This window comes from Equus asinus, chromosome 10 (genome assembly GCF_041296235.1).
Source record: "Equus asinus isolate D_3611 breed Donkey chromosome 10, EquAss-T2T_v2, whole genome shotgun sequence".
NCBI lineage: Eukaryota > Metazoa > Chordata > Mammalia > Perissodactyla > Equidae > Equus > Equus asinus.
This window is the reverse complement of record NC_091799.1, coordinates 63,612,153-63,625,454: the sequence shown is the minus strand read 5'-3', so window position 1 is coordinate 63,625,454 and position 13,302 is coordinate 63,612,153. Positions and strand designations below refer to the sequence as shown.

Here is a 13,302-nt window from a genome sequence, read left to right as displayed (position 1 = left end):
TGTTTGGAGTAGTTTGCTACACAGCAACAACTAACTGATAGAACTTAGATAATTACCCTCCAACTAATTGAGGTTAAAAGTGGAGGTTGAGGGGGAGGTCTCCCTAAGTTCAAATTCAAGGTCATAATTTAAAAATATTTTCTCTAAAAGTCAAAAGAATTAAAATGATAAATTTCCTAAGCAAAAGAGTTCTTAAGTTTCTGGTTAAAGTTTTTAAAATCCTTTGAAAACAACATGATTATGAGGAAATATGTTCAACATAATTGCAATTCAAAGCTGAATTATTAGTGTCCCCTTAAATTATAAAAGTAGGATGATTGTTTACAAGTATCAACGTCTGACAACCAGCAGACTGTTGGTTTTCTTTGTGGGCTCCAACAAAAACAAAATGGAAGCACGCATGGTCTCTTCATCCTTCAGCAATTCTACCCCAGTCTCATCACAGGGGACTTCCGATTTCCACAGCACCAGAGTCTGTTTTCATTAAAGCAAACCATTCCTTCTTTCATCTTTAAAAAATTGATAACCTTCCTGCTCACATACCAAAGTCACTTAAAGAACTGTAGCTAAAATAAACCAACAATTATTTGCTTATCTTCAGATTTTTGTACTTTAAGGGGTAGGGAGTTCTGTGGGGCCTCGTTGATAAGAGCACTAACCGCATTCATCAGGCCTCTGCCTTCGTGATCTAATCACCTCCCAAAAGACCCACCTCCTAATACCATCATATTGTGTATCAGGATTTCAACATATGAATTTGGGGGGAACATAAACATTCAGCCAAAAGCATGTGATCAGCAGAGCATGGATTCTTGTCTCCCTTCTACAGACAAGGAAACTGAGGCTGCGGATGGCAACGTGTCTTCCCCGAGGTTTCTCTTCTGTAAAGTGACTAAATCAGAACTCAAACTCAAGTTCAGAGTCCTTTTCTGTACACTATGCTCCCTGAATAATAGAGTGTTGGAAAACTCAAGAAAAAAAAGGTTTTTTTCACAGAAAAGTTAAAGAATAGAAGTATATGTAATAAGAAAGATAAAGAACAGATAGATATACGTGAGAAAAGAGACAACAGAGGCATTTACATTTACATTGGACAATTGTACAAGAAAAGCAGCTGCTGACTGGTAATATTTCTAGAACATTCTATAGAACACAACAGAAAGCTACCTAATTTTATAGCAGTTACGTACTGATAACAGTAGAGCAACAAATGGCAAAGTGAGGATTCCCACACAACTTCGCTTGCCAATCACATTTTCACCTCCTCTTAACATTCTAAATGTGCCATTGTGAGTTCTTTATTCTTTATCCAACATAGGCTACTACAATAAATTCTTGTTCATCGAAAATAGATTAAGGAGAGGTAGTGATATGCAGATAATTGAATATGCAGGTTAACAGAGACTACTAAACAGAGTAACATCCCATTTATTGCAGACTCTGCCCCACTTTAAAGTTCTAGAACAGGATTTGACAAACTTTTTCTGTGAAAGGTCAGATAGTAAATGCTTGAAGCTTTGTGGACCATACGGTCTCTGCAGCAACTCCTCGACTCTGCCCTTTTGGTGTGAGAGCAGCGTTAGACAGTATACAACAAAGAAGTGTAGTTGTGTTCCAATAAAACTCTATTTCCAAAAACAGCTTTGGCCCACAGGCAGCAGTTTGCCAAGCCCTGCACTAAAACATAACCCACACTCAGAAGGAAAAAATGCCCTCACGTTCTTAGTTACTCCAAGGGGAGAACTGACACCCTGAGTGAATGTCTATTCTCTCATTTATATGCAATTTTTTAAAACTGGGCTATTTTCTTGCTTACCACCTACAGCAAAAGGGAAGCAGGAATTTCAAAGCAGGAGTGCTGGTGTAGGCCAGTATAGTGAATGCCAAAAGCCTTTAGGACATAGCCAGAAGACTGAAAGAGCAGAGCAGTGTGGACCAGCTAGTTTACACTCGCTCTAAACCCCTTCAGGTCATCTAAATCATTTCAACATCACCTGACTCTCTGCCACTTCCTTAGAGCAAAGTTCCATTTTTGATGGTCATAACGATGCTTCTGAATTTTAACGATGAGTCTGAATCACCAAACGAAAGATTTCATTTAATCTCTTTAAGACAGAAGAAATATGGAGACACGTAGGGTTCATTTAGAGAGACTCATGAAAATTGGCTACTAGAAGTTTTGAAGCAGACTGAATAAACTTCAGATATCTAGAATATATATTTTATGAAATAATCAATTCCTCAGATAATAGGAAGACAAACAAGTATAAAGCATTTACTGTGATTCATGCATCATTCCAAGTGTTTTATACACATTAATTTATGTACCAACCAGGTTGGTACTGTTATTATACCATTTTTCAGATAAGGAAATTGAGGCACAGGGAGATTAAGTAACTTGCCCAGAGTAACAGCTACTAAGTGTCAGAGCTGAGATCCGAACCCAGACAGTCTGGTTCCAGGCACCATTTTTTCCATTACCACACTATGCCAAGGCATTGCCGTATAACCATGTGCGGGCTGCCTTATTTCAAAGACCATAAACATGATTAAGAGATGTGTAAAATCTCCACTAAACATAATATAATCTTCAGAATCTTATGATTGAGACATGACAGTGTTTTTCAGTGCCTCGGGGTAAAGATTCTAAGGGCCTTTTATTATTTATTATTTTTGTTCAGTTCCATCAAAATACAAAGATTGTTTGGATGTCAGATTGAGGAGATCTTATTCTTTTTCAGGGTTGCATTTAAAACTGCTTTTGGAAAGAGCTGGGGAAATAAACAAGTAAATGGAGTTATGAGAAAATTCCTTTTAGGTACTCCTCGTTCAACCAGATAAATATGAGGATATGAAGGGAGTTAGTCCTTCTCTTTCTTAGGTCAGGATATGAAGATTAAAACTGACTTTTATTTGCTCTCTTTGTTTCTTAAACAGCTTAATTGTAAATTTGGCTTATATGGAAGGAAAGTAATTTGGTTGTTAAAATAAACTGAGGTGGGGCCGGCTCCGTGGCCGAGTGGTTAAGTTCGCGTGCTCTGCTGCAGCAGCCCAGGGTTCGGATCCTGGGTACAGACACGGCACTGCTCATCAGGCCACGTTGAGGTGGCGTCCCACATCCCACAACTAGAAGGACTGGCAACTAAGATACACAACTGTGTATGGGGGGGTTTGGGGAGATAAAGCAGGGGAAAAAAAAAAAAAGATTGGCAACAGTTGTTAGCCCAGGTGCCAATCTTTAAAAAAAGAAAAAAGAAAACATAAATAAATAAATAAACTGAGGTTACTATTGGCTTATCACCCAACAAAAATGTTTGACCCTAATATATCCAGAGTAAAAAACTAAAATTGGTTTATGATATTTTATTAAAAGAAAATTAAAAGTTTGTGGAGAGATTTTTTTAAATAGCAATGATCTGAAAAATATTTTTGGCTACTGAGTAGGCAGCTGTGTTCTTTTTTATTTGTGATATATTTTTGCAAAACTCTAGAAGTTCAGACGAGAGAGATATCTTTTACCTTCTAGAAAATAGAGAGGCTAAAAACCAAGCGTATATTAGTTCCACCATTTGCTCAACTCCATGCAAGAAATGGTTCTCCAAAAGCTATGCACTCATTTCATAAGTTTTCCCCCAAAATAAGTTGGCACTCACTGCAAAACTCATAAAATCCTCAAGGAACTGAAAGAAGGGGATACTTTTGGGTCTTTGTTGCCAGTTTTTCATTTTCTTCCCAACTTTTTCTGAAATTATGCAGCAAGGAATTCAAATACCTGACACAGAAGAGGATGGGCTAGGTGGAGAGAGAAAAACATCCTATTACCACTCTCCTCACTATAGGACATAAATATTAAATCAACAGTAATTGCTATAATCATAATTTTCAGTCATATTTTAATAGCTTTGAGAAATTAACATATGGGGTTAAGAATTTAAAAGTAAAATCACATTTCTAATTTTCTTCTAGATGGTAAAGATTATAATTTTTTTTAAGAAATTCAAATATCTTTTTTTCCCTTCCTCTCCTCCACCCCAAAGACCCAGTACAGAGTGGGTATATAGCTGTAACTTCTTCTGGTTCTTCTACGTGAGCTGCTGCCACAGCATGGCTACTGACAGACAAGTGGTGTGGTTCTGTGCCCAGGAACCAAACCCAGGCTGCTGAAGCAGAGCACATTGAAATTAACTGCCAGGCCATCAGAGCTGGCTCTATAATTTTTTTAATTTAATTTTTACTTAGTGGTTACAAGGCCTAGATTCTATGTAGATATATCATAAAATAGAACAAAAAGGAAGAGAAGGTAAGGGAAGAAGAAAAAAGAAATAAAAAGAAAAGAAGAGAAAAGAAAGGGAAAAAAGTATGGCAGAAATTGGTTGGTTGATCACCAAACCAACTTCCTATTTTTCCTGGACACAAATAGGACTACGTGCTCTAGCCTCTCTTTAACTAGGTGGGGCCATGGGACTGAACTCTGGCCAAAAGAACGTGAGCAGTCCTGTATGTGTTTTTCCCCTTTGCCAAAGCACAAGGACCTGAGAACTGGTAGTAACAAAATGATGAGAGTAGTGCCACAAGACCACCACTTGAATGAGAGGAATTTCTCCATCAAGAATATCCATTTTAGGGGCCAGCCTCATGATGCAGTGGTTAAGTTCACACGTTCCACTTTGGTGGCCCAGTGTTCACCAGTTCAGATCCTGAGTATGAACCTATGCACTATTTGTCAAGCCATGCTGTGGTAGGCATCCCAAATATAAAGTAGAGGAAGATGGGCGCAGATGTTAGCTCAGGGCCAGTCTTCCTTGGCAAAAAGAGGAGGATTGGTGGTGGATGTTACCTCAGGGCTAATCTTCCTCAAAAGAAAAGAATAATATGCACTTTAGTAAATTGGTACAGCCACTATGGAAAACAGTATGAAGATTCCTCAAAAAATTTAAAAGAGAACTACCATATAATCCAGCTATCCTACTTCTGGGCATGCGCCTGAAGGAAATGAAATCACCATCTCAAAGAGATATCTGCAGCCCATGTTCATTGCAGCATTATTCACAGTAGCCAAGACATGGAAACAACCTAAGTATCCATTGATGGGTGAATGGATAAAGACAATATGATATATGTAGATATAGATATAGATAGATATACAAGGGAATATTATTCAGCCATAAAAAAGAAGGAAATCCTGCATTTGCAATAACATGGATGAAACTTGAGGGCATTATGCTAAGTGAAATAACTCAGATAGAGAAAGACAAATTCTGTATGATCTCAATGATATATGGAATCTAAAAAAGCTGAACTCACAGAAACAGAGAGTAGAATGGTGGTTGCCAGGGGCCACGGGGTGGGGGAAAAGGGGAGATGTTGGTCAAAGAGTACAAACTTACAGTTATAAAATGAACAAGTTATAGGAATCTAACGTACAGCATCGTGATTAGAGTTAACAATAGTGTATTATATACTTGAAAGTTGCTAAGAGAGTAAGTCTTAAATATTCTCATCACAAAAAAAGAAACGGTAATTATGTGACATTCTGCAGGTGTTAGCCCTAATGCTATAGTGGAAATCATTTTGCAATACATATGTATCAAATCAACATGTTGTACACCTTAAACTTACACAACGTTATATGTCAATTATACCTCAATAAAGCTTGGGGGGAGTTAAAAAATGTTCTTTTATTATAATTTTAAATTACTGAAGAGTGCTCTTCTCCAATCACCAAAGGCACAAGCAAGGCAGGACAATGGTCCCAGAGGGCAGTTTTCAAACTGTACTACAAATAAAAGTCCTTCATTTCTAGAAAGTTCCTTCATGAATCGCTGGGTGGTGTGTGTGGGATAAAGGTGGGAGAGGATCAATTCCATTTTTATTTGCTTTACTTATTGTGCTGCCTCCATGATTTCATCTAAAAAGAAAAAAAGTTCCTACGGGTGGTGGAACGGCTTCAGACTAACCAATATCACTGTTAGGAAATAATCAAACTTATGACAACAGTGCGCTCAAGCAGCTGAAGGCGGACACGGCTGTGGCCAATACTCCAAAAAGCATGGTGATCTTCCAATGTAGAACCGGTTAAAACTCTGGGATTCCAAACTGCTGACTGAACTTTCCGGATCATTCAGAAAGTCATTTTGAACATTCGTTTTATTCCGGGGATGAAAAGACCTAGGAATAAGCATCATCATAAAACCTACATGTTTCTTCCATTAGTGAAATTTAATAAAGAGCGTCAAGACGGGAATAAAGAGTCCAGGAACACGTCAATCTGAATTTTCTTACTTTTTCCTCTGAGGAAACTATATCCTCTAAAACTTCATCACAAACGGTTCTCAACGTATATGGTGAAGGAAGACATATCTGATCATCAGCTTAGTGCTGTATCTAAGCGGGAGGAAAACCACAGCACAAACTCAACCCACGAGAAAATGCATCCTGTCTGCAGGAAGCAGATATAGAAAGCTAATCAAACTAACCAAAAAGAAATGTATCTGATATTTTTCATTTTAAAAATTGGTAATTTATACTTTTTATTAATATGCAGATAGTAGTTGTAATAAGCGATATTTATATGGTACTTAGAAGTTTACTAAATATGCTTCCACATACAATATCACATTTACTTGTCATGGTTACTCTGTTGGGTTTTTTTGTTTGTTTGTTTTTAGGAAGATCGGCCCTGAGCTAACATCCGTGCCCATCTTCCTCTACTTTAGATGTGGGACATCTGCCACAGCATGGCTTGCCAAGCAGTGCATAGGTCCACAGCCGGGATCCAGACTGGTGAACTCTGGGCCGCCAAGGCAGAGTGCGAAAACTTAACCACTATGCCACGAGTCCAGCCCCAACCCTTTTGGTATTTTTAACGCTCAAGTAACAGACAAGGACTGAGGCTCTAAAAACCATTGTAACTTTTCAAGATCAAACAGTGAAGACATTCTTTGCTTTAAAAGGTATTTATTCGATACTGGGAATATGTTTTTAGAAGTATAGGAAAGTAAGTAGGGCAATGAGCTTCTGTAATAATAACAGTGCATAGCAGTACAGCACATTACAAATTACACCTTAACGTGTTCTTTCAAAAGCAGTTTCTCCTCGGGGCCAGCCCAGTGGTGTGGTGGTTAAGCTTGCACGTTCTGCTTCAGCTGCCCGGGGTTCACTGGTTCAGATCCTGGGTGCGGATATGGCACCGCTTGGCACGCCATGCTGTGGCAGGTGTCCCACATATAACATAGAGGAAGTTGGGCACAGATGTTAGCTCAGGGCCAGTCTTCCTCAGCAAAAAGAGGAGGATTGGCAGCAGATGTTAGCTCATTTACCAATACAGTAAAATACCAGGGTATATATCACTATTTTCATTTTAAAGGCCTAGAGATTGAGGCTTAGAAACAATTAATGACCTCAGTATGATCTCACTGACTCCAAGACTAATTCCCTAAGCCGTGCTTCTTGCAATTGAAAATTGAAGGGACACAATTTTGGCTGGTGACCAATATAATGGGAAATTATATGACCTGCATACATTATGTAATTAAGATGGAATAATTGACTGTTTTCAAATTAAATGAATTCTCCTCCTCCACCAATGGGTAGTGTCACACTCCATGAAAGGAGGGAATTACACAAATCTACAGCATTTAACTCTGTGGTGTGTTGGGGAGGGGGCTTGTTTGTTTCATTTGTTTGCTCTGTTTTCTTTAAGACATGCTGAAGATGGGCCAGCAATCTTTTGAAAACATCAACTAGGCAAGATTAAGCAATCAGATTAGTCCTATATATAACACTGGAAAAATGTCTTAGGGAAGTGAAAGTCTTTCCAAAAGCAAAATTCACCAAATAACACACTGGAAAATGTAATTCAATCAAGAAATAATATTTTTTTCAATTTGGATTTATGTCATTGCTTTAATAGGTAGTGTAATAGTTTCCAAATGCCAATGTGTATTCATGAACACTTTGCAAGTTCATGATGTAATACATTCCTTTTTGGATACATCTGTTGTCGAATCCATCTGTCTATGGCAGATCTGCTTAGTTTTACAGAACCTTATCTGCAAAAGAACTTCCACAGTCATACCAAAAATGACTTTAGAAAATAAAGAAGAGTTGAGAGAAGAAAGATCAGCTATTGTTGCCTGGGAGATATTTCCTTTGCCCACAATGTCTTGCCCACAGCGCTGTTCACCGGGCACCTGGCACCCCTCTACTCTTTTTTCTTAATATCTTCCCCTTTCGCAAGAAAGAAATGGGACCCTTGCATCTCAGGGAGAACTGGAGAGATAAGGTCCTAGAGGAAGCACCAATATAGGATGTCAATATTCCTTCCCACCGGAATTTCCCCGAGCCATGCTTCTAAACACCTTCTGAATTGTATGGGCAGCTTACTAACATTTGATAATTAAGTATAAGTCATTTTTATTGGGTTCATCTCAGTAAGAGCCCAAGCAAATTAATATAAAGAATGAAAGCAAGAAAACATGGAAAGGAATAGGATTGCTACATCAAGAAAGCTACACGGACCCTACGACAAGAAGAGGAGTCAGGTTAGAAGTCTGAAGCTAGTTCAGGTAAAGCAGCTTCCGCTCTCACCACTTCTTACGCTAGATGGGCCCTGACCCGCCTTGAAGGCTACGATTATATTTCTTCTATAAATGCACTACTTTCTTCTGCCAATACAGTCAGGAATGCATAACAATGAATGAGTCAACTATTACTATGAGTGTCTATGGCTACAGAAACTCAATAAATGAACTTAATATTCTATCTCAATAAAGAAATTCATATGATTTCTTCATAAAGTAAATGTGTTTCTAAAAATACTAGAATTACATTTCTTTAAAGCTATCTATTTCACATACATTTGGTTGATACAGAAAAGGATTCTATATTGATTATTTTTCTTTCCTTTTATGAACCTCATCCATTGGGTGACCTAAAAAGGGGCATATTTCAGAAAGTGAAAATATTTTTAACAGCAAATCTTTGCATTTCTAGTCTGATCTAAACATAAAATTTTGCAAAAACACAACTAATATTTTTCTCCTATTGGCTAAATCATGTCAGTCACTTAAATAGTTACAACCAAAAATAAACTGCTCTTGAGTACATAACATTTTTAGAGGAATTGGCAAGTAATTACTATAACTATTAGATGTTTATATTTGCTATGGGAACCCATGATTTAAAAAAACTGTTTAAATGATTTATCCTTGAGGCTTATACATAGCACAAATATAAACATTTGTACCCGTAAGTCAAAAGAGGAAAAATTAGACAAAAAGCAAACTGGAAAACAACCCAAAATTATAAGAAATTACCTACGTGCTGTATTGAGAAAAAGTATAAAAATTATTTGAGAGGAAGAAAAATTATTTCTAAGCACTAACTTCACAGGCAAAAGCCCTATTTTTTAATGATAGGCTAGGAGAAATCAATAATGTTTTAAAAGTAAAAAATGAACTGCTTACACTAACCAGTCTGTACTCCGTATTAATTCTATCCTGCAGAGTATACTACAGAAGGTAGTAAAATGCTGATGTTTTCTAGTTTCTCATTTCAATCTGCTCCAGCTTTATCTTAAAGCTTGTTAGCAACAGAAGTCACCCCTAACAATTACACAAACTTAACAACGGCTTCCCTGGGATAATTTGATCTGCTCCAACCACAAATTCCAATCCACATACTTTCTTCTGTTACGGTTGCGTCTGTGTGTGTTTAATGTACTTCTTATAAGGCTTTTTAAAAAACAAACAGTGATTTCTCATTCAGCTCTCTCCCACATAAACAGAACCACTAAGGAGCATTTTGATACATTTAAAAATTTTCTAGTTATCTATAGAACGCATCTTAGTTCGGTTTCAGATGACAGTGAAGGAAAGTACTATTGTCATCATTCTACATTTCTCCTTTTTCTGCTCTCTAACAGCTGCGTGCCAGTGTCCCAAAAGGACTGCTTATCATTTACTGCTCCCTTGAGTTTTGGACGGTGGGGGTGGGAAATCTTGAAACTTGCAGACCCAGGTGCTGTCTCAGTCATCGCCTTGATGCCAGCAGCCTGGTTTAACCCGCTCACGTTGGACCTTTACCACTTCCCTGACCCGATAAAGCAAACAGGGCTAGCAAACGCACTGAACATCCTCCTTCAAAATGCAGCTTGACTGTGATTCATGGCAAAAAGCTGGAATAATCCTGCCAGGTCTTAGACGCTTTAAGATTAATAGCATTGAACTCGATACATATAAAACAGCACCTTGAAAATGAATCATCTGCTAATTCAGTATTTTCTAATCACAATCACTCCCTCTGGGGGCATGTAATTAATTTACTGAGTTTAAAAAAAAAGTCAGGATTACTCACACAGTCTTGAAGATGCAATGTCAGCTATTTAGGACAAACACCCAAGGCCGTGTTAGAACTCAATTACGACTACATATGCGTTAAAGCAGGACCTGGCAGGCCTCTGGACTACAGCAACTATAGGACTCGTGCTTCTCGTACGCTGGGCTATAATTTATGAAAACTGAGCCCCAGATCCAGCCAATCATTTAGCTCCTCATAACAAGTCTAACTGGCTCTGGAAAGCTGAAGGGACTGCGCTAGAACAACAAAGATGAGATATTCCACACAATAATCTGCTTATCTGGAATCACTTTCCCTTGCCAGGCCAGAGAGAAATCGCAGCTTCATCGTCTGAGGAAAGGAGGACAGATGACCCTGGAAAACGCAACGACACCTGGAGCAAGAGCTTTTCCTGGCTTGGCAATCCTAACAGTGCCGGCATTAAAGGAGAGGGCTGCCCCTGGAAACCGAAGGGCAGCTACAGCAGTGAAAACCGGAGGTAATTCTCATCTTTTTATTTTTAGCAGGAGTCACGCCGAGGCAAAATTATATACATTAAGTCGCTCAGGCAACTAGTATGCTTCCATCTGCTTTTACCTTTTTCCACTCTAATCTTTTGTAGGATCATTTGTTATTAAGTACGAGGGGAGGGAGGCTGAAGGTACTTGAAATAAACCTGAAACCACAATGATCCTTTGTGGAGGAAGAGAGATCATTTTCCAGAGCAGTTTTAGAGCCACGTTTTCAGATGGGCAGCCTTTTCATTCACGCCCAGAAACAAGAATAACTGGGGCTGAGGCAGGGAGGGGAGAAAAGGCGTCTCATGAGCACCGTTAAACGCTTTTCATGTCTTAAAGGAAACAGCAATGCTCAGAGAGCAAATTGGGAAGAGAGGTTATTGTTAAGCTCCTCTGGCCCTTGGCACCTAGGCCACAGAAGAATGTGCCAGAATATACCATGCTGGGGTCATTGTGGCAGAGAAGGACATGAGAGTCAACAGAGCCCCCGTGGCACAAGTTTTTCTTGTTTTCTGTGCAATTTTTTTCCTTATTCCCCATTACATTTTGAAGTGTTAAGTTATATCAACTTTTTGTTATACTATACTTCTAGGTTTGCAGTTATTAAAGGATCTGTGGAAAACATTTTTAAGTCAAAAGAGGTGGCTAAAATAGGAAAGCAAAACAAAATGGAATTGACATACTCATAACCCCAACGCCACACCCTTGGACACTTGACGTACTTTACCTAATGACAAATCCTGCCAAATCTTCAGCAAATAGTGTGTTTCTTCAACAAATTTTGTTATGAGTGTAACATTAGCAACAAAAAATGTTTGTAATAAACTTTGAATAACTAAATCAATTATAATGCTTTTGACGTGACAAGAGAACCTTCGAAATATTCAAATCGTGTCAGTTTTATGTGCTCCCAAAGGGAAAAGCTGGGAAGAGAAAATTGCTTTGTTTAGTGATGAAATATAAACAATAGTAACAGAAGAGGCATTTATGCACTTTTTGTTTGCTGTAGATAATTGAATTCAACTTGAGATTTGACACTAAGAAGAAAAATATGGCGATACATAGAGAACAGAAAAAGTAATCCATTGGCAGTTCCCCACAAGGTTTGCTCTTGAATTGTCCAATTTTTGACTAGCCAGGAAAGACTGTTTCTCCTCTGTTTAAATATTTTCATTTAATTAAACATTTGTTTATTTGACAGTGCTGCTGCCTACAGTGACTATGTGAGAACCGAACCTTCTGAGGAAGCCAGGTTATTAAAATTTTTGTTCCCTTTACTCAAAGATAGCATGGATTCTCTAGTCTGAAATGGAAAGCAAGCTCTTAAGGTAATATTGTCACTGAATCCTCAACACACAGAACTTCCTGTTTCCCATTCCCTTAATAAAATTCTATTAAAATCCCCTTGAACTCCCATGTTCAAATCTCCATTTGTCAACAGACAAAGGCAAGAATACTTCAAACTGAGGCCTCTAAGCCATTTCACTTGTATTCTTGTCCAGAAATTTCCCCTAGGAAGACTTCACTTCCAACAACTTTGAAGACAACCATCTCACCACCCAAGGCAATGATCCACAAGCATCCACCAAGTCTTTGAGTTAAAAGCTTTCATGCCTTCTGTCCATTCTCTGTGTCAACATATAGCTAAGTTACACACTGACCCTTGGCCCCCTGACCCTTACAAACACTAAAGGTTTTGTTTGACTCAACTTCAAGCTGTTCATCTGTTAGTAAGTAATGTTGATCCCAAAACATATTCATGATGAGAGTTTTCTGAAAGATCAGCACTGCCTCCGCCTCCTATAATCATAATAATTGTGATCACTTGAGACATATTACTGCTCCTTGGCAATTTTAGGGGGATTTAGATATTTACTACCCAGAGCTGTCACATAGCAGGGAAAATCTTACACTGAAACAAAGGAAGTGATGTCTCAGTATGATACAACTTGAGCCAATTATGCTGTTTACATTTGTTTTCTTTAGCCTAGAAAATAAGGCAGTGGAGGGGGAAACTGAAAAATGATACTACTGAGGCCGGCCCAGCGGTGTAGCAGTTAAGTTTACGTGCTCCACTTTGGCGGCCCGGGGTTCGCCAGTTCAGATCCCAGCCGTGGACCTACACACCACTTATCAAGCCATGCAGTGGCAGGCGTCCCACATATAAGATAGAGGAAGATGGGCACAGGTGTTAGCTCAGGGCCAGTCTTCCTCAGCAAAAAGAGGAGGATTGGGGTGGATGTTAGCTCAGGGCTAATCTTCCTCAAAAAAAAAATTATACTGCCAATACTGTCATCTTCTTTTGCCTAAAATTGTTATACAATGTGTTAGAGTCTGCTTCTAGCAGGCATCATCATCAGCTCTTCATGGTATTAGCAGGTTCTGGCTACAGATACTATCTCCTGTCATCACTATCAATTAATATTTGCTGGCAATTGCAATAGGC

General features: G+C 38.6%; 1 protein-coding gene and 1 long non-coding RNA gene across 6 annotated transcripts in view; one reads left to right on the top strand and one right to left on the bottom strand.

Annotated features, from left to right (window-relative positions):
• PDE4D (phosphodiesterase 4D) overlaps nucleotides 1-13,302 on the bottom strand; it is a 1,407,338-nt gene that overhangs the window by 1,324,399 nt on the left and 69,637 nt on the right. For 3 of the 5 annotated variants that reach the window (XR_011506465.1, XM_070519634.1, XM_070519636.1), the window contains exon 1: nucleotides 10,357-10,493. The exons of the other annotated variants lie outside the window; for them this stretch is intronic. The gene's annotated coding sequence lies outside the window, so the exon portion shown is untranslated. Of the gene's footprint in view, nucleotides 1-10,356; nucleotides 10,494-13,302 lie in introns of those variants that run through there. 5 annotated transcript variants of the gene reach the window in all.
• On the top strand, nucleotides 10,373-12,133 carry LOC106824624 (uncharacterized). The gene is made up of 3 exons (XR_001396449.3): nucleotides 10,373-10,837; nucleotides 11,866-11,959; nucleotides 12,058-12,133. It is a non-coding gene; the product is annotated as an uncharacterized lncRNA (long non-coding RNA).